A 25,586-nucleotide genomic window follows, 5' to 3' on the forward strand; every position below is an offset into this window, starting at 1 on the left:
CTTAGCCAAGGGCAGTCTGAGGCCCGGCTGTTTATTAGCCCATTGTCTTTGCTCCGGAGCGTCAAAAAGACTGTGTCTGAGATAAGCACATCTGTGCTCTCGGGCATTCCAGGGCTGAGCTGTTTCTTTTAAACCTTTGGTGCTCTGAAGCACCCAGGAGAGACAAGGGGGGGTTCTGTCTGGCTACACCCTCGTACAACAAAAGTTAGCGGGAACAAAATACAGTGCTCAAAGTAGCCTTGATACTGTAAGCACAGTGTTTGGCCATGTAGTTTCTATTTCAGGATACAAATGTATCCCAAAAAATAGAAACCATATAGTGTCGCCTAGGGCATAGGATTTAAAGATACACCCGGCCGGCTTCCCTGTAGCCTTAATGAAAGAACACATCTACATATCTCCAGTTTCTTTGTGTAGATAAGTTGCAAAGCAAAACTGCCAAAATCTTGTTTTCAGGCTGCCTGTTGTGAAGGTTCATCAAAGCTTAAGTTCTCTGGGGCTGTCTTCCTTCTGCCTGCACCTTTTGTTGCTCTTTTCCTTCTGTTTCTATTCTTAGTTTACTTCTGACACCATGTCATATTCCTGTACCTGATTTGGACTGGTCACAGAACTTGTTTATACACACCAGCTATGTTCATCAAAAGTTCCTTTAAGGTACTGCCAGACATGACTAAGATCCATTTAAATAAGGTGGTTTACACACACTGCTACCTAGTGTCTGACCAGTATAATACAGTTTGGCATTTCATTACAGTCAGGATCCTTGTCAAAAGCAGACTACGAAGTCTCTCCTATGGGTAGGTTCCTACCAAATTCACAGTGCTTTCTGGTCAGTTTTGTGTTTGCGGGATTTTAAAAATCATAAATTTCATGATTTCAACTGTTTAAATCTGAAATTTCACAGCGTTGTAATTTCAGGGAGTTGTGGGGGGGGAGTGGGAGTGTCAAGGATATTGTAGAAGTGACTGTACTACAGCTACACTTACTTCTGTACTGCTGGTGGCCATGCTGTCTGAGCTGGGCAGCTGGAGAGCAGTGTCTGACTGCCAGGATCACAGCTGTGAAGGCAGAACCTCTGCCAGCAGCAATGCAGAAGTAGGAATGCATGGTGTGGTATAACCACCCTTTAGTAGGCATCCTTCAGTCTGCATAGACTATGGATGGCGCCCTTTATAGTTTCAATTGAGGACTTCATTTACAGCGTCTACTGTGACTATGAAGCCCCACACGAGAGTGACAGTCCTTGCTGCATCTCTTGCAGATGTGGTGGGTGTCTGGCAAGTCCTTATTGTGCTTTCTGTGCGCTCGCTTCTCCTCTGCTAGCTGTCTGATCCTCATCTCGCCCTTCTGAAGGCCTTTGTGTAACCCCTGCCTCCATCTGCTGCAGTCGTCTGCTAGTTCTTCGCAGTTGTCCAGCTCGATGTCTACCTCTCTGAGGTCTCTCTTGCAGACATCTTTGTAGCGCAACTGGGGGCGTCCGGGAGGTCTTTTGCCAGAGGCTAGCTCACCATACAGCTGGAGAGCAGTGTTTGACTGCCAGGATCACAGCTGTGAAGGCAGAACCTCTGCCAGCAGCAATGCAGATGTAAGAATGCATGGTGTGGTATAACCACCCTTATTTTTTATTATACTTATAAGAAGTACGCGGGATCTTTTTAGAGGGACAAGGCAAGAACACCATGTTTGAGAATACGGTACCATTATATTATATGCACATAATATATATAGTTTACTCAGAGGCATGTACACACACACATATACACACACACGTCTTGTGGTTGCTTGTAGTTACCCAAGGTTGCTCACTCTAATCCATTGACCAGATGGATTAGAGGTGAGCATGGAGCCAGGTTCTGTTGATCCAGATCAATGCTCCGATGTTGACAAGACAAGAAGAGGAACCTAGCTCTGTAGTGGTGCACACGTCTTTTATAGCTTTTAGTCCACCGTTCTGGTTCTGGCCCACTGCCCCAGGCACAAGGAGTCACCAGCCAATGGCAGATGGGTTTGATCCTTTCCCACTGCCCAGGCTTCTGTGTGACTCAACCTACAGATTTGACTTCATCTTCCTCTCTGGGTGGGTCACTGCTGTAGAGTCCAGTTCTCATTGTTCTTCAGCCTCCAAGTCTTTGTTGTCTAGACAGGCAGCTTCAGAGAGTAACTTTCTAAGCATCCACATTCACACTTCCAGGTGGCTCTCACGCACACCCCCATTCTCACAGACAGCACAAATGTTACTGGCTCATACAAGAGTAAAATGGAGTTTTAGGTATGATATGGAATCCAGGACAAAGTGTCTTATGAATATAAAATAACCAATATAAAGGACAATGCAAAGGTAGTAGTAGTAGTATATAAAATAACAAGCCTAAAGGGTAGTACAAAAGTCTGTGGCTTATTGAAAAGATACAGGGTCATACAGGGTGATACCAAGATACATAGGCATACAAAGTTCTGTTAAAATAGACCTAGCCATTTAGGGTTGCTACATTTTGTTCTACTATCTGTTGAGCTGGGCCCTTAATCAGCAACTGCTACTCTCACGCCACTCGGTTCTGAAGGCCACAGTTCAAAAAGGTGGCAAAGTTTGGGACAGGTTTATTACTTTCTGTGCTGCTACTGGCTGGGCGCTGCCTTCAGAACGGGTCACCTGGCCTGCAGCCACCATGCTCCAGCCACCCAGCTCTGAAGGCAATGCAGAAGACAGCATGACAGTACTGTGACACCCCCCCGCAAATAACCTCATAAGCCCCTGAAAATTTGGGACAAAAGCCCCAGTCTGAGAAAGGCTGGTCTCTCTCATGAAATCTGTGTCATACTGGGTAAAAGTACACAAAAGACCAGACTTAACTGGGGAGACCAGATTTTACAGTCCATCATGTGTTTTTCACAGCCATGTGAAAGACGTAGGGTAGGACCCCTACCTCTTGTAGATCAAGTGAAGCTGTGATTTTTGAGAAGGAACCCTACTCTAATAAAGGCATAAGTGCTTGGCTACAGAAGCATAATGCACGTGCCTGATTCTGATCTCATTATAGAGAAAAGCCAGAGTAACGGCACTGAGAGCCACACAAGGTTGTCAAAAAGAATAGTAATTCAGGGTATCTCTGTTCCTTGGATGGTGCCCAGAATGAGTGAGTTTCAGCGGCTGATGCTCAGCACTTCCTGCAAATCAGGCTCCTTAGGATACCCAGTTTGACACACCTTCAACACAGAAACTCCCTCTAAAAAAGCCCCAAACCCACTAGCCAGTTACGACAATCTTGGCCATGCACACACAAAATAGGTCTCCAATTAGAAGCAGCCCCCCTGCCCTGTTGGTTGCTTGCCTCTTCCACCTTCACATCCATAATATTTTCTAAAATCCTATTTTTCTTTGAAGTTCTGAGCCCCAGCAGACCCCCACTGGGTGTGTTCCATGTGTCTGAAAAGTAGCTCCTTGGATGATGTCAGTTTCCTAGCTTGGCAAACTTCCTCCAGGACACAGCTGTTATGGAGGCAATAATGTACCTTAATGCACAGGCTGATAAATTCGCCAGATTGCTAACGAGGAAAGTATGTGAACTTCACATGGGATGAAGGGGAGGAAAACCAAACAAACCTAAACAGCTGATTGTAATTAACCAATCCCATCAGGGGCTGCTGAGAGTGGGAAGAGTACGGCCCATATAAAACAGGTTCGGCCATGGGTTATGAGAGGAGAGGAAATTGCCCATAAGGCCAAAGGACTACCAAGTGGAAACCAGCTCTAGAGAGGCGCTGATGGAGAGGGGAGGACCTTGAAGAACAGGTGCAGTGTTTGGGGAGGGTGGAGCTCAGGCTGGGGTGTGCCAGGGTCTCCTGCCCCATCTTGCTTCCAAGGCTCTTGCACTTTGCCCAGACCTCAGCAGTTTAGTCCCAGTCCACAGGCCACTACAGCCTAGACAGGCCTCAGCGGCCTCAGTTCTCCCTGCCTTAGGCTTACAGGGCCGTGGGGGTAGGGGAGCTTGGGCCCTCCCACTCCACCAAGCTCCAGCCCAGGGCCCTGGTGGTGGTGGGTATGTGGCCCCAGCCACCAGTTCAGCAGGGATCCTCACCACAGCACGCTGAGTTCATCTGAAACCTTCCTGGTTCCCCACCCTGGGCTACTTCCTACCCCGCTCCTGCTGTGGACTGTTACTGTGGCAGAGGCTGCCGCCACCACTCCCACTCCCACTCCTGCTGCTGCCACTTCTATTGCTGCTGCTGCTGATGCCGATGATGCCGCTCCTGCTGCCAGGCTCCAGCAGGAGCTCTTTCTGCCCCCCTGCTGGCCAGCCCCAACTCCCAGGCTTCCCCAGCCTTTATACCTGGGCTGCAGCCTGCGCATGCCCAGCAGGGTCTTGGGGGCAAGGCCTTTCCAGCCCAACAGGCCTGGCTGCCACCCCCCTCACTGAGTGCAGGGTTAGTACACTCCGTGACCGCACCCCCCAGCTTAGTGCAGGGTTGGTACACCCCGTCATACCTTCCTGGGAAAGTTTGGCCTTAACTGAGAGGTAAGAGGAATTACGAGGAAAGGGGACTAAAGCTCTCCAGCTGCAGTGGCCAATGACAAAATAGACACTGATGCAATCTTTTAAAAATTCTTGGTAGCTCCCTTTTTCTTTCCACCCTGGCAACACCCCCTTTCTCTGTGGCAGCCCAGTCTTCCTAGCCCAGCAGGCAACAGCATGGTGACACGAATGCCTTTGCAGATAGCAATAATGCCTAGCAGGAGTAAGAGGCTATGTGCCTCCAGAAGTGAAAACGTATTTGTCTTACCTTTTAGCTTGCATTGTTGGCAAATCTCCATGATTTCTCTGAGACGCCCAGCACAGAACACTTTAGCAAGAAGTTTTGTGAATAACGCCGTACAGAAGTCCTGTGTTGAGATAATGAATGAGATTAAAGATAATCAAGACAAAACTTTTCCTTTAGTTGCTATTATTATGTCACAGTCAAAGCTGGGGGGTCCTGACCTCTAGTGGGAATGGAAGATCCCAGAACACACTTGGAAGAATGGGGCTTTCAACCCAGCATCTTGGCCGCATTCCAAATGGGCAATTACACGCTGCCTACAAATAAGGGCAGCCTTTCCAGTGACTTCTCTGGGCATTGTTTCTGGCTCTAAGCCCCCATGCAGAGAAGTGATGCTTCATTTGTTCTCCACAGAACAGTTGTGCTGTTGTGTTGCTGCTGCTCAGCCCGCTACCACAATTCACACAAAGGTAGTCGCATGTGTCTGATGAATCCACAGTCCTTGGCTACTTCAGCACCAGATTTCCAAAAGTGCACACGCAGCTCTGGATTTGCAAGCACAGCTAGACACATGACTCAAGGGTAAGGGTTGTGTTTGTGTAGTGAGTCAGTATGGCCTCCTGCAGACTCAGAGGCAGAGGAGGCTGCGCAGAGGCCCTGGTGGGCGGGTCTGGGGCCAGAATACCAGAGGCCCGCCCCTCAGAGGGTGGGGCCCAGGGCTAGAAGAGCCAAGGGCAGGGCTCAGGACCCATTAAAGCCTGGGCCTCCGGGCAGGGAGGACGTGCCTGCATGAGTTCCCCAGCGCTAAGGGCAGGGGGCTTGTTGCCGCCCAGCCAGGCCAGAGGAGCAACCCCCAGCGGCTCCAAATAACCCCGGATCCAGATGCCCCAGGGGGACTACCCGGACTTCCCAGACCTGCCAGGACCTTCATGCCGGCGGAGACCGCCCGCATTGGAAGGAGCCCCAGGAGCAGTCCGCCCCAGAGTCTCCGCGGATCCCTACAGCCATCAGGCCCAGGATCGCCTCGGGCCCCCTGTGCTACCGCTGCCCGACTATCCCAATGATATTGATATGAGCAACTGGCCGGAGCCCCCGAAGGTGGACGACCTGGAGGAGACTGACCTAGAGGGACCCCCCGACCAGATGGACTGGGACCTTCCGCCAGCAGAGGGAGAGGTAGGAAGTGGCCTGGAGAACGATGCTCCCGAACCCATGGCAGTGTGTTGCGGCCTGGATCCCCACTGCCATGGTCGTGTGTGAGCGACCCCCTGGGCTGGGTCGCAGTGGAGTGGGAGGGCCTGCAACCCCCTACGCCCTCCTTGACAGGGCCAGCCTGCGCTGGGCCTGGGCTAACTCCCTTGTGCTGGTGCCCCGCCCCAAACTGAGTGCGGGGCTGGTGTTCTAACCCCTTTTGGGTGCCGCCCGCCCTAGGCTAAGGGCTGGGCGTCTCTGGACTTCCTACAGTTTGGATGAGGCCGTGTGTATTCCTGTTTGCATGTGTGAGGATCAGATGAAATGTGCATTGTGTACCTGCTTTAAAGCGAGATTGCAACCTGGTTAATAGTGTGCTATTGCAGCCAATTAACACACTTACTACTTTAGCTTAACGAGTAGAGGACTGAGCTTTTGTATTGTAGACTGTGGGCAATGGTCCCGCTAACTTTTTCCATCCATGTGCAGAATAAATTTTATGTGCACTGGAACACATGCAAATGTGCACCACAGTAGAAACAAAAACAGCCGTGGGTGCTCTGCTAACCAGCTAAGTCAGTGTTAACTTTTTGAGACCACAGAACGCCAAACAATTTTTTTTTGAACACCTGTGAGAATTTTCTTCAAAAAAATTGTTGTCAGACAAAAAACAAACAAACAAACCAACAAATAGCAACATATAGAGCAAAAACAAAATGTTGTAATTTAATAAGGTATCACAGCAATGAAGAAGGAACATTGTATCTGGTTTTAATAACAGAAAATATAGACCATTAGCGTAGGATATCAATAAGTGCGAGTTGTTCCTGGAACCCCAGTGTTCCACAGAACATAGTTTAAGAAACAGTGATCTAGATGGCATTTGAATGTCTCCGGAGTAGCCACACAAGCACACAGCTTGCAGGAAATGCTGGTTATGGGCTCAAACTCTCCTGATGACTTGGAGGTTGGTACAAATGCACAAACTGAGCAGGGGCACGTTGAACGTATGGCCTATTGCCTGCGAAACATTTTGGGGTCATTGAAGATGAAAGTCTTATAAATGAACATGGCATCAGCTGCTGGAGCCATCAAAGTGGTCGCCCTGACAGTGCCGGCATTTGTTAACAGGTACAACAGTAGCCAAAAGCTATTTCCTGCCAGCATTTGCAAGAGGACAGGGAGACATGCGGCATCTCGGATTTCCCTGTGTGGTTAGCGTTGCAATAGTTGCCATTAAAAAGTCATTGCTTAGCATGTTCCCCAAATAATGCTGGGTATGCTCAATGCCAGAGGCTATTTGCAGTCTGCATAATTGGCACTTAACAAATAGCTAATGGTGGCGTTCATCATAGTCATAATTAAGAGTGTGTGAAGTTTCAGGGTTTATTACACTAGCATAATAAGACTGATGGTCTTCTAATTCCAATGTAAATCAGGAGTAACGCTGCTGCTTTAACGCCAGTATCACTGAAGTGATATGGCCTGTTTCTTAGCTCCCTGTATGAAGAGCAGCTCCACTGACTTCCATGGAAATCCCCCAAAGTTGCTGTACTTATACCAGCTGGGGATCTGGCCTTTGGTGAGTTCAGAAGCAGGCCCCAGGGAGACTTTTTAGGAGAAAAGACAGAATTCATTTGGTCTGACTCTTGGGCCTCTCTGGAGCTAAGACCAGCCAGGAGGCAACAGCACGCATTTCTGGTGAGAGTGGCTGGTTCTGTGATTGAGGGATGGGTCACTGGGGACTACCACCGTTGAGGTCTTTCCACTTAGGAATTGAAGTGTCTGTGCTTAATTTACTAACCTGCTTCCGCCTTTCCCTATATATCTAAGTGACAGTTAATTTGTTTGATGTTGATACCCTAAGTGACTGGCCTCTTACTAGTTTCAAAACCATCTGCTTCCTAGATCTGGCTCTGTAGGAACCTTCTCCTAAGGGAGCTCAGAATTGCAGGCTAAATCAGTGTGTGCTTTCAGTTTAATCTCGTTGCTGTGCTGTAATGAAAGCTGGAGGTTAGGCACAGCTCTTCTGAGGCCGTGCCACGTTAACACTGAGCTTGTGGGGGGGTGTTTGCTGTCCATGACAGTAGAAAAGAGACAAGACTCAATTGTGATTGGGGTAGAAGGAATTATTCAGTGAGGCTGCTGGACCCAGACTGGCCCTGTAGTTCTCCCTGGTTTTGTCACTTCTGGTCTGTGCTGTCTAATGTCACCCCACAAGGCCTCCTGAAATTTTGGCTTGGACTAACCAGTGTGAGGAGGTCAAGTTAATTCAGTAACATAAGATACCAAAGAGCTAGGCTTCACTGTTTTTTATTCCTCAAAGATTGTTAAAGATTCCAAGGGTATAATCAGGCTGTGTTAACATCTGGCTTTTCTAGCTGGCCTATGGACTCATAATCTGAGCCACACTCTACCTCCAAAGATACTTTGCATTACTATTTAGCTACTCTCTTTGCCTTGTTTTTGAAGACTTTTTTTTTTCCATGCATTGGACAGACCCTGCAGCAAACGGGCCAAAGTTTTATAACTAATTTATCTTGGTTTGACTCTAGTATTCCAGAAGTCAGCAAACCCACAGCTCACCCCCATCAGTTATAGCCTGAAACACTGAACCTGTTAGCAAAACAACAATCATCCTGTCCATGTTCTCTGGGATGTGTCTCTACTTAACGCTGAGATTATACTTCCAATTTTCCCTTGTCTAAACAGTTTAAGGTAAGTAAAAAGATGAATAGAATCTATAGGAAAAATTTGTATTTTTGTATAAAGCAATAAGCGTTATGGACTTTCTTTTTAGTCTGGCTCCATGCATATTTGCAATTCAGAAGATCTGTAGTACCTAAGCAGAGCGGGAGACCTAACAAAAGGCTGGCTGGTTGAGAGTATTTCTCAAGACTTATTTGCTGCGTACAGAGCAAGGGTCCTGCAGACTACACAGCACCCAACTGTACTGTAGTTTTAGAGATAATAGTATCCAAGATTCCAGATATAACATGCTACGCTCACTACTGGCTACTTTCTTACACTGGTATATAACATTTCCTTTTTAATCACTCTTATAGCTTTCACAGAGAACTCTGTGATTTAATTAACACATTGTGAGAGCTGAATGCATCTCCCTGCTGGTCGTTAGCAAAAAGCAATGCGCATTTCTGCATAATGATGCTGCTTGTGAGAGCTGTTTCTTTTTTTCCCCCCTTGTATTCTGGCTACAAGTGTAAGCTCCACAAACCTTGATATAGTCCATTTCTTATCTGGTAACGACTTCTTCTGCATTTAGCAATGGGTGCAATTAAAACTCTCCAGGTTGTGTGTGGCTTTCCCCCTCCACCATTTTGGCCTTTGGTCTGATGCAGTAGGGCTGACAGCCGCTGTGGGCCCCAGGCAATGTGTGTGCTGGGGACCAGCTCTGTGTCACCGAAAGGGGTGGAGCCGACAGTGGAAGGGGCGGGGTCAGCCCTCAGCATCACCTACACCAGCAAGTTCTGCCCCCAGCCCTCAGAGCCTCATGGAGGGTGCTCCAGAGCCAATTCAGAGAGGTCCAGGGGAGCTTCCAGGCCCCTTTGAATCACTGGGCCCTGGGGCAATTGCTCCCTTTGTCCCTTCTCTACCCCCCATTGTCAGCTCTGGACTGGTAGCAAACACCAAGGGACACTTCCTAGTTCAGTCACCAGCAGCTGGAAGGGACTACTAGCTGCCCTGCAAATGGTCGGCAGTGCTGACACTGCACTGCACGTCAAATGACAGTGACCAATCACTACTTACCTGGCCTAGTTTGGGTGGGATTTTCAAGAAGTACCCCGCATTGTCCATACCCTGTTCCCACTGAAATCCAAGCTCAGAAACTCCTCAAGGTCAATGTTAGGTCAACACTGCGTGCTACTTAAAAACCCCGCCTTTGGTTTCTTCCAGAAATCCAGCCCCTCCATTCCAGCACTAGCCTTGTCGAGATCTCTTACAGGCCTCCAGTGCCTGAGGTTTTGGGTGCCCAGCCTGAGATGCTGAAGAGATGCCAGCAAGAGGTGGTTGCTTCAGAAATTGTGGTGTAATCTTGATGGAGCCCCTGCTCTTCAGCCCTCCCTGCTGTCCTCATGGCATCCTATCCAAGGCTGGTTTGTGAATTCCCAAGGACAGTGACCGCCTCTTATTATTTGCAACAGGAAGAATCCAAGCTGTCCATATAATAAACAGGCTAATAGATGTGAAGGTGAGAAGGGACCATTGGTATCATCTAACTAGCCTGTCTACCAGCATAACACAGGCCATAGGACCTCACCCAATAACTTCAGTATCAAGCTCATAACTTCTGGGCAAGCTGTAGCGTATCTGTAAGAAAGACATCCATGAGGGCAGGGGACTGGATTCGATGACCTCTCGAGGTCCCTTCCACTTCTAGGTTGCATCTACACTAGCAAGTTCTTTCGAAAGGTTTGTCTGAAAGAAGGGGGCTCTTTCAAAAGATCCCACAGAGTGTCTACACACAGTGTTATTTTGAAAACAAATCACTCCTTTGGTCTGCTTTTTTGTGTGTGGACGCACTCTTTCGAAAGAGGCTCTTTCGGAAGAGATCTTCTGGAAGGGCGTCTTTCAAAAGATTGCTGTAGCGTAGACATGACCTAGTGTTCTGTGATCCTGTCTTGACTGAAAGAGTTTAAGCAGTGGAACAGCATAATAACCATAATTACAATCCAGAGCAAAAGACGGCACACATGAGTGCCATAGAGATGGGAACACAATAAAAACTTACAAGGGAATCAAGTAGAATGGTCCCTGACATCATGTTCTAATCAGAGACTGGTTTCTTTGAGAGGGGAGCTACCGATGTACACAGACTTCAACACATCTTTCTCAACAGGTCTCGCTAACAAAAGAGGATGGAAGGAAAAGGGTGAGGACAGGACAAGGGCTATGAGATTAAGAACACCAGGTTAGCTGGTGGTTCAAGAGTCTAGCTCAGTGGTGGGCAACCTACAGTCCCTGGGGATTCTATGCGTGTCCCAGGAGACATTTCATTTACTGGCGCCCAGGAACAAGTTTGCCAGATTCTGCTCATTTCCATCTGTGTAGTTCTTTTCCTACCGGTATTACTAACATGACACATGCATAAAGCAAGGGCGCACGAAGTGAATTGCATTCTGATTGCAACAACATTGACTGTGAGAGCCACGCGCTCCTCCTGCATCCAATCAAAGCTTCCATTAAATCGGCAAACTCCAAAAATTCAAGGTACGCAAGTGCAGTGAGCAAAACTATCCTATCCCAGGAGTCTGTCTTGGTTCCAACAGTCATGCAGCTCACTGAGATGAGGGCAGGCCACTCATAGTGTCCACTCACTAACCTAAGTTGCCCTTCGCTGCTCTAGTTTGTTCACAGTGAAATTTTCCCATTCAGAAAAGAGGGGTAAGCTCCCAAATTCTTTTGAAAGTCAAGGGGAGTTAGATGCCTAACTGTCTTTTGTGCTTTTGCAAAGCTTGCCATTGACAGACATAAAAACCAGAAGAACCAGACTGAGAAAAGTATCTCCAGTCATGGGGCCCAAGCTCACTGATTTATAGAATAAAAAGAACAAAAAAAGGGAGGAACCATTCTTCTGCTCTACTCTGCACTGGTCAGGCCCCAGTTGGAGTATTGTGTCCAGTTCTGGGCACTGCAGTTCAAGAAAGATGTGAACAAATCAGAGAGGGTCCAGAAAAGAGCAACGAGAGTGATCAAAGGTCTAGAGAACATCACCTATGAAGGAAAGCTGAAAAAGTTGGGCTTGTTTATTTTGGAAGAGGTTGAGTGGGGACATGATAGCGGCTTTCAGGTATCTAAAAGGGTGTCATAAGGCGGAGGGAGAAAACTTGTTCTTTTTGGCCTCTGAGGACAGAACAAGAAGAAATGGGCTTAAACTGCAGCAAGGGAGGTTTAGGTTGGACATTCAGGAAAAGTTCATAAATGTCAGGAATAAATTGCCTAGTGAGGTTGTGGAATCTCCATCTCTGGAGATATTTAAGAACAGGTTAGATAGATGTCTATCAGGGACGGTCTAGGCAGTACTTGGTCCTGCCATGAGGGCAGGGGGCTGGACTCAATGACCTCCCAAGGTCCCTTTCAGTCCTAGTATCCTATGAGAGGAGGGTGGTAGAATTTCAGAAAATCAGAGAGGAATTCTGTGGAGTGTACGCAGTGCTATTTGAGCCCTGGCCCCTTGGCTGGGGGTACTGGGCTGGGAGCCATCTGAGTACCAGCTCCTCTTTTCTTCCCAAAAACAGCACTGAGAGTATGCAAAAAAACAACAACGTCCCTCCCCCCAAACCCACTTGGTGATTTCTACTTGGGGCCATTTAACCTCCTGCCCCCCTATCTCATGAATTTCCAGTGCTGGAGGATGAGGGGTGAAAAACAAACAAGTGAATTAGTCAACGACCAGCAGAAGATCAGCATGCTTTTCTAGTCTATTTTGCAGAGCTTTTCAGCATTGCCTCTCTGGGGGCAGCAGCAGGAGATGGACAGGCTCGGAGGAAGGCTTAATGCTCAGTCACTGTGGAACTGATAAAGATTTTAATTACGGTGTTTGTTTCATTCCTCCAGCAACATAGATCTGAGCTGATAACATGTCTGCAGGGCTCGGAAGTAACATTTGGAAGATAGATGTTCATTGTCTGCAGCCCCACTGGGCTGCACAGACTCTGGACCAATGCAGACTAGCTTTCCAAAAAACTCGGAAGGGATTAATGAGTTTTCCAGCCAAGGAAAACCATATTTTTATGGCTCTCCCCATCCCTACAGTTAAACACTAGACAAGATTATCAGCTCATGGAAATCAGTCTAACACCACTGACTATCCCCCATTGGCCAGACCCTCAGCTGACATAACAGTGCATGACAGAGCAACACTGATTTGCATCGGACAAAGGTTGGGCTTGCAGTTGATTACAACCTGATTCACAGAACATATAGTCTAGACAGTGAAAACTGGTCACCTTCGCCAGGGACCCCACTGCCCTGTGCTGTGCACATTCATAATAAGACAGCTTGTGTCTTGTAGAATATTTTGTATAAACAGATGCCACAGATAAAGCTACCAAACCATCACCCATTTTACAGGCTGGGTACTGTGCAGGTGTGGCTGAAGATTGCAGCCAATGCATTGGCCCTAGAGCAGCTCTTCCAATTCACTGTGGCTTTAACTGCACCCATTTCCAACACCTTCACTGGGTGTGATGTTTGGGGTAGGGGTAGGAGTAGAGGTAGGCAGGCCCTCTGGCAATTTCTATTCCACTCTGTTTGGCACTGGTGAGGCCACGTGTGGAGTATTGCGTCCAGCTTTGGGTCCCCCAGTATAAAAAGCAGGTGGATGTGCTCAAGCAGGTTCAGGGGAGGGCAACGCAAATGATTAAGGGGCTGGAGCACATGAGCTATGAGGAGAGGCTGAGGGATTTGGGCTTGTTTAGTTTACAGAAGAGAAGACTGAGGAGTGATTTAATAGCAGCCTTCAACTTCCTGAAAGGGAGCTCTGAAGAGGATGGTGAGAAACTGTTCCCAGTGGTGACAGGTGGCAGAACAAGGAGAAATGGTCTGAAGTTACAGAGGGGGAGGCGTAGGCTGGATATTAGGAAAAACCACTTCACTGGAATGCGTTGCCTAGGAGGGGGTGGAATTTCCATCCCTAGAGATTTTTAAGTCCCAGCTTGACAAGGTCCTGGCTGGGATGACTTAGTTGGGGTTGAACCTGCTTGAAGCAGGGGGCTGAACTAGATGACCTCCTGAGGTCCCTTCCAGCCCTAGGATTCTATGATTGTAGGAACCTCTGACTCGCCTTTAGCCTCTGGAGCCAGTAGCAAAGCAACTCTCAGGCCTCACTTTCAATCACCTCCCAAGACAGTGGCAAGGATGAGAAACACCAGCAGAGTCTGTTCCTAAATGAGCCTTTGTAAAGGAGACAAAGTACAGCCCACCACCCCAAAGTTGCCAGTGGAATTCTTCAGTAGCTAAGCGCTGGCAGCCGCTGACTAGCCCATTGCTGAGGGGTCATAAAAGAGGCCGAGGAGGGAAAGGACTCCTGCATTTCAAAGCTGTACAACATTCTTCACTGAAGGAACAGAACACTCCAGCTTACCACAGCATCACTGTAGAGCTGTTGCTGTACAATACTGCAGATTTATAAGGGGGAGGGTGTAAATTCCTCAGCCTCTCCAGAGGTGCAACATGGGTGAGGTAAAGCTTGAGACTTTCAGGCCACAAGGGACTCTCATGATCATCTACAGGATGAACCTCTAATCGGGAGCTCTCTCGTCTGGTAACACCATAATCCAGCATGATTTCAGTGAGCCGGATGTCCACTTATCATGGGTGTGGCCAAGTTTCCCATAGTTCCATAAAGTTTGTTTCCAGCTGCCAGTCCTGGCTGTCAGTGTTCTGAGCTGTTGTTCAGCTGCAATTCGCCCCTAAATATCTCCTAAGAGCCCAGTAAGCAGTGGAAGCATTGGTGATGCTGCTAGACAACATTGACTTCCCATGGTCCATTGAGTTTCCTCGTTCAGCACCGGTCAGGTCCCGAGACTGGCAGACCAGAGATGTTCAAGCTATAGCAATAGCAAATCACCTATGTGCTATTGCAGCCTCATTATACCATCCACTCCATAAATTCACACTCAGCCTTGATGCCACTTGGGCAAGCTTTCAAGCCTCACAGAGCTCTTCTGTGTGGCTATAATCACTCCGCATGCTTGCTGGGGTGTCCAACCAGTTCTGTAGTTATAGTGAACTAGCCACATTATTCTGAAAATATATTAATTGGTCAAGCCAAGTAGCCACACTCAGCCAGCCAAATAGCCACATGTGGTTAGTGGCTAGCACAGGGGTCAGTTACCCTCAGGACAGGAGCCAAGAGTGGCACATGAGCCGATTTTCATCAGGATGCAAGGTGGGAGCTCAGCCCCACACCTCCTCCCTCATGTAGCTGGGAGCTTGCTCAAAGCCAGGCCACCTGTGGATTAACGAAAGACCAGTTAATCCTACCAACCACCACCTACAGGATAAAGCTCGGCAGCTTCATTGATTTATTAGCAAAGCTGTTGTAAGTAGGACTATTAGTGGCTTTAAAAAGTATCACCAGCACTCAGTCAAAAGGTCAAATTTCAGCACCCTGCCTTGGAAAGGTTGCTAACCTCTGACCTAGTGCATGGCTGGGTGGTATAAGAGGCAGTGGGAGGCAATGCCTCCCCTGGGTCTTAGAGCTCAACCTCTCTCATCTTCCGATCCTTATTCTGAGAGTTCCTGAAGGCTCCCCCCTTCACCTCATCCTTCGCCCCCTTTCTGTCCTCTTTATCTGATTTGTCAGTTTTCATGTCAATTTTTTGCCGTGGTATCTCTGTTCTAACCAAAAAAAAGCAGTCCTGTCACACTTTGGAGACTAACAAAGTAATTTATTAAGTGATGAGCTTTTGTGGGACAGACCCACTTCTTCAGCATGCTACAGGACTGCTTTTTGTTGTACCATGAGAGCTCGTGACCTATTAAATTTGTGAGTCTTGAAGGTGGTAGAGGACTGCTCCTTGTTTGTGAAGCTACAGGCTAACATGGCTACCCCTCTGAGCCACCAAATAAATTAGCATTCCCTTATTCTAAAAGCAATGAACTTTGATCTGAACACACTAAACAGTTCTGACTGATTAATTTCAAATAATGGCTTTGTTTCAGTGTGTGTTTAAGAATGTAATAATTTAGAACGATTACTTTAGGAAGGCTTAAGAGAATACTTAAAATATAAAATAAGCTTAGAAATTCCGGTAAAAAATGTGAAACGGAGAAGGGCTGCACCATGTATTCCATAATATTTAATGTTGTATTCAGCAGGACAACTGACTTGCCCTTCCTACAAAGTTTTGCATGTAAATCTCCGATGAATTTCAAGTTATATCACAAAACCTGTGACTGACACTTTTTATTCCCAAATTTGGTGCTTTTAATTAACTACCTTCTGCTTGTCCAGTTTTCACAGTCTGGCATGAAGTGGAAAACATGTTCCATTTCCTTTTGAAAGATATTTTAGAAGAGTGCTCTTATTTTCCCCAAATGTCATTTGCTGCATTTGGTCTCAAGTATTTGGCTGCAAGAGGTGATGAGAAAGAAAAGGGAGACAGTGGGGGTTGAGGGGGACTGGGAAGGGGGTCTAGGCAGAGCAGGGATGGGGGGATGGGCAGGGCCACAGGCTGGGAAGGTTGTCTCCCCGAAGAGCCACTTCACCCACAGCCCTTTGGGTAGTGTATTGGGCAGTGCAAGAGGTGAGCATCCTGGGTCTGGCCTGAAGTGTGCTGCTCGGCCATTCTGACTGAAGTTTGCTCTTTTGCTTCCTGCAGAATCCCTGCTCCTTAGAACAGACGCTCCAGCGCCGTAAGCAAAATGTTAGAGAGAGGCTGCGTCTACACGTGCACGCTACTTCAAAGTAGCGGCAGTAACTTCGAAATAGCGCCCGTCACGTCTACACGTGTTGGGCGCTATTTCGAAGTTGAAATCGACGTTAGGCGGCGAGACGTCGAAGTCGCTAACCCCATGAGCGGATGGGAATAGCGCCCTACTTCGACGTTCAACATCGAAGTAGGGACGTGTAGACGATCCGCGTCCCGCAACATCGAAATAGCGGGGTCCTCCATGGCGGCCATCAGCTGGGGGGTTGAGAGATACTCTCTCTCCTGCCCTTGCGGGGCTCTGTGGTCACCGTGGGCAGCAGCCCTTAGCCCAGGGCTTCTGGCTGCTGCTGCTGCAGCTGGGGGTCCGTGCTGCATATACAGGGTCTGCAACTAGTTGTTGGCTCTGTGTATCTTGCACTGTTTAATGAAAGTGTGTCTGGGAGGGGCCCTTTAAGGGAGCGGCTTGCTGTTGAGTCCGCCCCGTGACCCTGTCTGCAGCTGTGCCTGGCTCCCTTATTTCGATGTGTGCTACTTTGCCGTGTAGACGTTCCCTCGCTGTGCCTATTTCGATGTTGGGCTGAGCAACGTCGAAGTTGAACATCGACGTTGCCAGCCCTGGAGGACGTGTAGACGTTATTCATCGAAATAGTCTATTTCGATGTCGCAACATCGAAATAAGCTATTTCGAAGTTCGGTGCACGTGTAGACATAGCTAGAGTGAAAAAGAAACCAAGTAAGATATGCCAGTTAAGAAAACAGAGCTGCCTCTGAAGCCCCAAAGGGAAATCAGAGACTGTGAATGATTGCTGGAGGCAAAGGACGAACCAAGCAACACAACTTTATTGCAGAGAGGCTAGGCATTGAAAACACTCCTATATTAGCTCTCAGCCAGCCGGCTAGGCAGGTCTTCCATAGAAAGAGATAGCAACCTCAGCAAAACACGCTCATAGCTCATTCTAGACCAGGGTGCAAAGTGCAGGGTGGGCCCTTTGGGGGGGTCATGACATTTCATAAGGAGGACGCAGCATAGTCAGCGGAGGGTGTCAGGCTTATCTGTCTCATTAAAAATATTGAAATCTGTTACTGTTTTTCTGGATGTGCATGCCCATGAATGCAGTTTTGCACATTCTGCAGACTTATTTTCTTCCACGAGCCAAAAAGGGTTTTCTTTTTAATATATGAACATACCTGAATTTCCACCGGCGTGGGTTACAGTCGCCAGGCTGTGGAGAAGGGAGAGCTGCTAGCTGCAGGGATGGAAAGTGGGGCCTAACATGAAATGTTTGCTCACCCCGTTCTGGAGAATGCTTTATTCATCCTTAATTCCCATGGCAGGGGGAGTCCTCTGTAAGCATTGCACTTCAGAGTCCCTGGGGGAAGAAAAAGAGGTATCAAAGCCACGTCAACCTGCATTGCTCAGTGACATCAATGGCGGGTTACAAGCTGAGCCGCTGACCCAGCGAGTCATCTAAATATAATAACACTGAACACTGACAGTGCTGTGTACTGTCCTCTAACACTAACGGGTGGGAAGGACCAGAGATCATCACTGCACTCCTCCGGTGGAATAAAATTCAGTATTACACAGAGCACGTGATGTGAGGCTTTCCTCAGGTGTCCAGCCGTCTGCCTGATACAACCTCCACTGCATGGCCGAGCAGTGCTTTGGGTGTCCTGCTAACTGCCTGATACAGCCTGCACTGCAAGACTTAGCAGTGCTATGGGTGTCCTGACATCTGCCTGATACACTGCAAAGTCTAGCAGTGCTTTGGGTATCCTGCCATCTTCCTGATACAACCTCCACTGCAAGGCCGAGCAGTGCTTTGGGTGTCCAGACATCTGCCTGATACAACCTCCACTGCAAGGCCGAGCAGTGCTTTGGGTGTCCAGACATCTGCCTGATACAACCTCCACTGCAAGGCCTAGTGGTTCTGTTAGGCTATAAGGTGCCACAGGACCCTTCGTTGCTGCAAGGCCCGGTGGCTCCTTGGGTGTCCAGACGTCTGCCTGATACAGCCTGCACTGCAAGGCCTAGTGGTTCCTTGGGTGTCCAGACGTCTGCCTGATACAGCCTGCACTGCAAGGCCTAGCCATGCTTTGGGATGCCGCTGTAGGCTCTCAAGCATGGAGTGAAAGTTGCTTTTCAACCAAAATATGAGCAGAAAAATTTCAGTTTGGCATAAACCTTCCATGTTTTTCCACAAAGAAACCAGAAAGGAGATTTGTGGCTAATGGTGTTCAGGGTTTGGTTTTCAAAGACTGAACTTCTTGACTATAAAGCAAGTATTTTTTCCCCAGTAGAAACGGAAACAGAAATTTTTATCGCACACAAAAAGAAAAATTCACTTTTGTCCCTTTCTTCCTGCTGAGCAAATTCTGCCTCTTCTTTGGCTCCCAAGGGCCCAGGTGTCTTCTCTGCAGCCAAGCTGGTGTGATTCCCTCTCCTAGGTGTGGGTAGCCAGAACCACAGCGAGGGCTTGCCTTGCTTTATGTAGTATTGCCCCAGAGTGGGAGCTCCTTCATCCCTGCCCGGAGGTCGCAGGGGTGCTGGTACCAGTATGGGGATATTTGTATGAAGTTGCCATGAGGTGGCTCAGCTCTGGAGAGAGATGCATGGGGAGTGGCTAGAAGAGGAGAGGCAGCTTGCAGGACCCATGGGATTAGGGAACCCCTTCAGCTTAAGGGCAATGCAGGGACACTTGTGAGGGAAGGACACTCGGGGCATGATCCTGGATCCACTCGTTAGGCGGCCCGGCCACTGACATTAACAGGAGGCATGTAGATGGAGTAGTGGCAGGATCTGGCTTGCTGCAGCTCACAAGCCTTAGGAGGCCATCGGGAACCTGGTGGCCTCCTAGGTTGCTCCCCTATTTCTAACGTCTGAATCCCTGGAGAGGCAGCTCAGCAGAAGGCTCTGAGATGGTCTCTCCCCTGCTCTCAGCTCCCTCCATCTCCTTCCGGGGAGCAGGAGCTCTTAACTTCCTTCCTCTCACCTGTTCGTCACAGGGGCCATGTGCTGCCCTAATGCTGCATTTCAGGGGGTGGCCCTGCAACCCTCCCAGCACTGAAATCCAGGCTTGCCGACATGTGGGGTAAAAGGGGCCTCAGGACCCAGCAATTCAAAGGGGCCCAGTCTAACGCAGCTGTGGCAGTGCCCAGAGCCCCAGGCATGGCTAGAGCACCGAGAGCACCGCATAGCACGCTGCAGATCTCCCAGCAGCGCACTCAGGATGGAGTTGACAAGGGGAGCCCAGCCGGAGCCGAGGGCCGGCTGCCCTGGCCCTGCCCCTTCTGCCCAAAGCCCTGCTCCTTCCAGGAGCATGGAGCCAGCCTCCCCCAACCCCCGCCCCACACACACACACACACACACACACACACACACACACACACACACACACACACACACACACACACACACCCCTTGGCCAGCTCGCCCTGTGAAATCTCACCAATGCCCGCGTACACTCCCTTGGCAGGATTGCACTGATGGTGCCTTTAATGCCAGGTTCCCAGTGCCCAAGGACACAGTGGGGCCAGTTGCTTGACTCAGAAGTGGATGGAACGTCAGCAGCGAGAGATTGACGAGGCAGAGGGGGTGGCTCAGGTGGTAGCTTTCTCCTAGAAGAAGGAGGTGTCCCTCAGGGCTGGGAGGTTTTTGAACACAGGTTGGACGTACACTTGCCAGGGACAGTACACGTTTACGTGGTCCTCCCTCACTACGGGGAGGGGCAGGGGCAGACCTGGTCACTTCTCAAGCTCCCTTCCAGCCTGACACTGACATGATTTTTAATGAAAAGCAGAAGCTGGGGGTGGGGAGGCAGAATCTACCCAGGCACAGGGCTCCATTGGCACATGACTGGGAGGGTGAAAGACCCAAGCCTTGGAGGGAGGACTGGTGTCAGATACACAACCTTTCCCTTCTCGGTCACCTGTGCAAACCCAGTGCAGGACAACACACAGGCAACTGGGGGAACTCTTTGCCAGAGGACATTGTGAAGGCCAGGATGGTAACACGGTTCAAAAGAGTAGAGAAGCTCATGGAGGTTAGGTCCATTGGTGGCTATTAGCCAGGATGGGCAATAATGGTGTCCCTAGCCTCTGTTTGCCAGAAGCTGGGAATGGGTAACTGATTATCTGTTACAGCAATGAAGGGTCCGGTGGCACCTTATAGACCAACAGAAAAGTTCTGAGCATGAGCTTTCGTGAGCACAGACTCGCTTCATCAGATGCTGGTTCTGGAAATTGTGTTCATTCCCTCTACAGTGCCTGGCATTGGCTGCTGTTGGAAGACAGGATACTGAGATAGATGGACCTTTGAGCTGATCCAGTAAGGTTGTTTTTATGTTCTAAAGTTGGCCATCTATTTGGTAACCTATGTGAAGTGGGGGTGTGGGTCTGAGTCTTGTTCCTGGTGGAGCTTTCTCCTCCCAGCCACAGCTTCCAAACAGCTTCCAAACTGCAAAGCCAAAGTCTGTCTGGACAGAGAGTAGAAGCAGAATGTGAAAGGTGCTAGCTCAGCCATGAGTTCTGAGCTTGATGCAGGAATCACCAGTGGAGGTTCTCAGGCCTGTGTTAGGCAGGTGATCAGACTCAATCCCAGTGGTCCGTTCTGGCCTTGAACTGTAGGGATGAATATGGGAAAGAGAAGTTGGAAAGATAGCAGAATTAGATGGAAAGTGGTGTCTTGCTGTAAGATGTATTAGAGAAAAGCAAGTTCATGTCCAAATATGGCAATGAAGAATTTCCTGATTAATGAAACAGAAGATCTCTGATAAATTTGGAGCACGTTTTCCAAAGTAGAAATACAATGTCAGTTGTCCCTCCTGCAGGCGTTGGAGTCACAAGAAGAGATGAATCTAGCCCAGTGGTTTGGCTGGGAATAGCTGCAACCTGGCTGTTATCAGGACTTTAGTTCTGTAGAAAATGTTAATTTATAATAATCCCTAATTCTCACATAGTTCCCTTCATCAGATCTCAAAGCACTTGACAGAAAAGGTCAGCAGCATTATCCCCATTTTACAGATGGGGAAAACTGAGGTGAAATGTCTTTCCAAGGCCGCTCAGCAGGCAACTGGCCAAACTGAGGACAAAATCCAGGCCCCCTAAGACCCAGTCCAGTGCTCTACTGGTTAAGCCACACTACCTAAGAAACAGGAAGTAGTGCATGGTTTTGAAAGTGAGCTACGTAAGGGTGGTAGGAACTGGAGACGATGCTGAAGACAGACTTGAATTGTGACTGGGCTCAGGGTTGAAGAAGATGGGCATTAGAGTGTCCAGAGAAGCAGATTTTGTTCTCTAGTTAGAACACTGGCCTGGGAGGAAGACGATGTAGCATGTAATTGAAAGTGGTATACCAGGTAACCTAATTCAGCCCTTCGGGTAAGGTGTGCTGACAATCTTCCTCTCAAACTGTCTTACCTTTTTTCTTTTTCTTTTTTTTTTTCTTAAACCAAAAAGAAAGTATCTGCTTTTCTCAAAACTCTTGGCTTTTACCAAAAATCTGAGCTCTTTTTCAGCCAAAATTCAGACAATTTGGGGCTGAAAACAAAAGAGCTTTCGTCTTCGGTTTGTCTATGAAAAGTGGTAATCTTTCCAGAGACACCAGCTAAGGCTGCTTTTTCAGTTGAAAATGTCAACCCTTTTCTGACAGCTCTATCTTTGAGGCTAAGAAGGAAGAAAGTGGTCCGCGTATTTCAGTGCCATGAGATAACAAAGTGACACCCAAACACACAATCCAAATGTCCTGAATCAGAGCCGCTTTCTGAATTCCACCCCTGCTTGCTATTGATTAGAGAGAGGACAGATCAGATCTGTTCCTCCTTCTGTCAAAAGGCGAGATGTGAACTCTCCTGGATCTTAATGGCTTCAGTTTCGTCACTGAATTTTTGCAGCTTGGGCTTCTCTGCGCAGTATCCCTCCTCACACAACAAAGCCTTCAGCTGCTATGGAGGGAAAGCAGTGGCCATACATTGCTACTGTGCAGCTTTGTTTTTATCTGTACTGAGCAAAAAGGGTGGGTGTATGACTAGCAGCACCAAACAGGCATATAACAGCTACAGAGCTGTGCCTTCATCCGTGTGCCAGACTCTGCCTTCGTCCCTCATTTCTTGAGACCAGCTGGTCCTTGGAGAGGGCAGCAAACAAAGCCCAGCCTGGATTGGGGGAAAGATGTTATTGTGGCAGGACCCCAGCTACAAAAGATGAGGCTGGGGGCCAGATTTGCCATCCCCTCCCTCCTTGTTCTGTGCAAAGTAGGTGTAAATCTCTCCCCAGCCAGAGCCCCGCACCCACTCGCACGGCAGATGCTCCTGATATAGAGCGGTGTGCCCAGGCTGCAGGCAGACGCGTAGCACATTCCCAAGCTAGTTTGGGTCTGGTTAGCTCATGCTGCTGCAGCAATGAAGCTGGAACAGCAGGGAGGGGAGTACTGGCTCACCAAACCCTACAGACCCTGGGCGTGTACCCAGGCCCACCAACAGGAGGAGCAAAGAAGGGAACTGCCCCAGGGCCTGGTGATTCAAAGGGACCTGGGGCTCCTGGCCACCACTGCTGTGGTAATGGTAGTGGCGGTGCCCTGGGATGGTTAAATCAAGCCCTGTGCAGCATACTGCCAAGGGGGTTACCAGCTGAGCCGTTGACCCAGAGAGTCATCTTAATAAAATAACCCTGGATGGGCGCTACATAGTACAGAGCCCTGGGCATATGCTGCAGAATGGCCCAGGCCAGTGCTGAGGGCAGTCACAGGAGGGCTGGCCCTGCCCCTTTCAGGGAGTATAGAGCCACCCCCCCCCACCACTTCACCCAGGAGCCTGGTGGGTGCATCAGGTCAGCTATGTGTACTTGAGGGGTCAGCCCATCCTGCTAGGCCCCTCTCCACTCGCAGCACAGACCAGAGGGGAATCAATGATTTCTGATGGGGGGACACACCAGGATTTTGGTAGGTGGTCAAGGGAAGGGGTGCAGCTCTCAGATGGAGGCTGGGTACAGAAAGGAGCTCAAGGTAGGGGTGAGAGGTGCATCTCACAGAGCTAGAAGCAACCTTGGGAGGTCATGGAATCCATTCCCCTGTCCTCTTGGCAGGACCAAGCACCCTCCCTTCTTACCCCCTATTTGCCCTAGGGCCCTAAACAGCCCCCTCAAGGGTGGAGCTCACAACTCTGGGTTTAATAGGCTAATGCTCAATCCACTGCACTATCCCTTCCCTAGGCTAGGGGAGGGGGTCTGAGAGGAGTTTGGGTGAAGGAGGGTGTTCTGACCTGGGACAAGGGCTTGGGGTACAGGGTCTAGGAGGGGGATGGGGATGGGAGAGGACTCTGGCCTGGGGGAGGGGTATATCCTGCCTGCCATGGTGTACACACAGCTGTGTAATGGTGTCAGTGAGAGGAGAGTTAGGGCCCCGCATGGAGCAGTGGTGGAAGGGGTTACAACCCACCCCCCAAAGATTCCTACCATAGCAGGGTGCTGTGCCCTGCCTACCTTCATTAGTCAGGCATGAGAGGAGCTTAACCCTCTCCCCAGTCCCCTCCCCGGAGCGAGACGGCTGCAGGCTCGTCATGCAGAGCAAAACCCCCAGCCCTTGCAAGCTCCCACTCGGCTCCTGGCTGAAATCAGCAGCGGCAGGGTTAGAAATCAGGCTGCCTGGGAGACTGGTTCCTGCTCTGCCTTGGCAGGAACAGCACTGGAGCAGCAAATGCAGAGCACAAAGGTGATCCGTCGCACGGCTTGCTTGCCTCCCTCAGCCCACTCTTCTCCTCCGCCCCGCCAGCCGAAAGCTCCCTGGGCTGATGTTCCACTCCCCTCAGTCACACTGCTTAAACAGCTGCTTCACTCTCCTCTCTCCTCCCCCGGGGCTGGCTGTTCTTTGCCCTGTCCCTAGAAAAGCAGAGGTGTATGTGGCAGAGTGAAGGGCAGGGCTGCAGCTTGTGCAGTACTTTTTGGGTCTTTTTCAAATTCACTGAACCAAGCAGGCTCAGGAAATGGTGGGGAAGGAGGCTCTGTGTTCAGGTCAGAAGGTGATGGCTGCAGATGTCATTGTGATCGGCTTTCATCTTCTCTTGTTTTGTAGCACAGAGGTGTTGGGTTGTCGGTTTTTATTGCAATTTTTTTTGGGGGGGCAGGGGGAACCTCTGCACTATATAACTGAGCCTGGACTGGAAATTCTCTAGAGCTGAAGAAGTGGGTCTGTCCCACGAAAGCTCATCACCTAATAAGTCGTTTTGTTAGCCTTTAAAGTGCTACATGACTGCTGGTTTGTTTTGTTAGAATACAGACTAACAGGGTTCCCTCTGTTACTATTGGAGTACCCAGAGGTGCTGAGACCTTATCTGGGGTGAGTTAAGTTTGTGCTCAACAGCCTCAGCTGAGAGCCAGCTGGCCTTTAGCTCATGAGGTAGAGTGCAGGGCTTTAGACCCTCTGCTTGTAGGTTCTATCCCTGGGCCAACAACCTGGGTCTGTCAGCATTATGCTGTTCTCCTGTTATGTCACAGAGGCTATGTCTACACGAGCCCCAAACTTCAAAATGGCTGCCGCGCGTCTCGTCCCGACGGGGCTCCTTTTCGAAAGGACCCCACCTACTTCGAAGTCCCCTTGTTCCCGTCAGCTCAATTTCGAAGCGCCGCAGCCGCCCGCATGCTAACGAAGAGCTGAATATGCATTTCAGCGCTTCATTAGTAAACTTCGAAATGGCCATTTGCGTGGCCATTTCGAAGTTTGGGGCTCGTGTAGACACAGCCATACAGAAGCAAGCCCCTTGTGTCACTGCAATGCTGTCAGGGGAGGGGGCTGCTGCCCCATGCCCATTCAGGTTAGCCAAGCTTTGGAGGTCTCTGCTGAGCAGCAGAGCTAACAAATGACCACCTGGGGTCTTTGCCCACTGTCCAGAAACAAACATGAGCTGTCACCTCACAAACACTTCAAACTTCCAGAGTGGGGTAGCTGGCTTAGTCTGTAGCTTCATGCATAACAAGCAGTCCTGTAGCCCCCTGGAGACTAACACATTTATGAGGTCATGAGCTTTCATGGGTAAAACCCACTTCTGAAGATGGGACTTAGCAAAAGCTCATGACCTAATACGTTTCTTCGGAAGTGGGTTTTACCCACAAAAGCTTATGACTTCATGGATTTGTTAGTGTCTAAGGTGCAGCTTAAAACTTTGCCATTTTTTCCGTCATTCCAATTTTGGTGGGGGATGGTGATACGCCAGGGCAGACATCTCACCTTCCATTTTGTCCCACTTGCCTGTC

The sequence above is a fragment of the Carettochelys insculpta genome, chromosome 4, assembly GCF_033958435.1.
Source record: "Carettochelys insculpta isolate YL-2023 chromosome 4, ASM3395843v1, whole genome shotgun sequence".
Classification (NCBI taxonomy): domain Eukaryota; kingdom Metazoa; phylum Chordata; order Testudines; family Carettochelyidae; genus Carettochelys; species Carettochelys insculpta.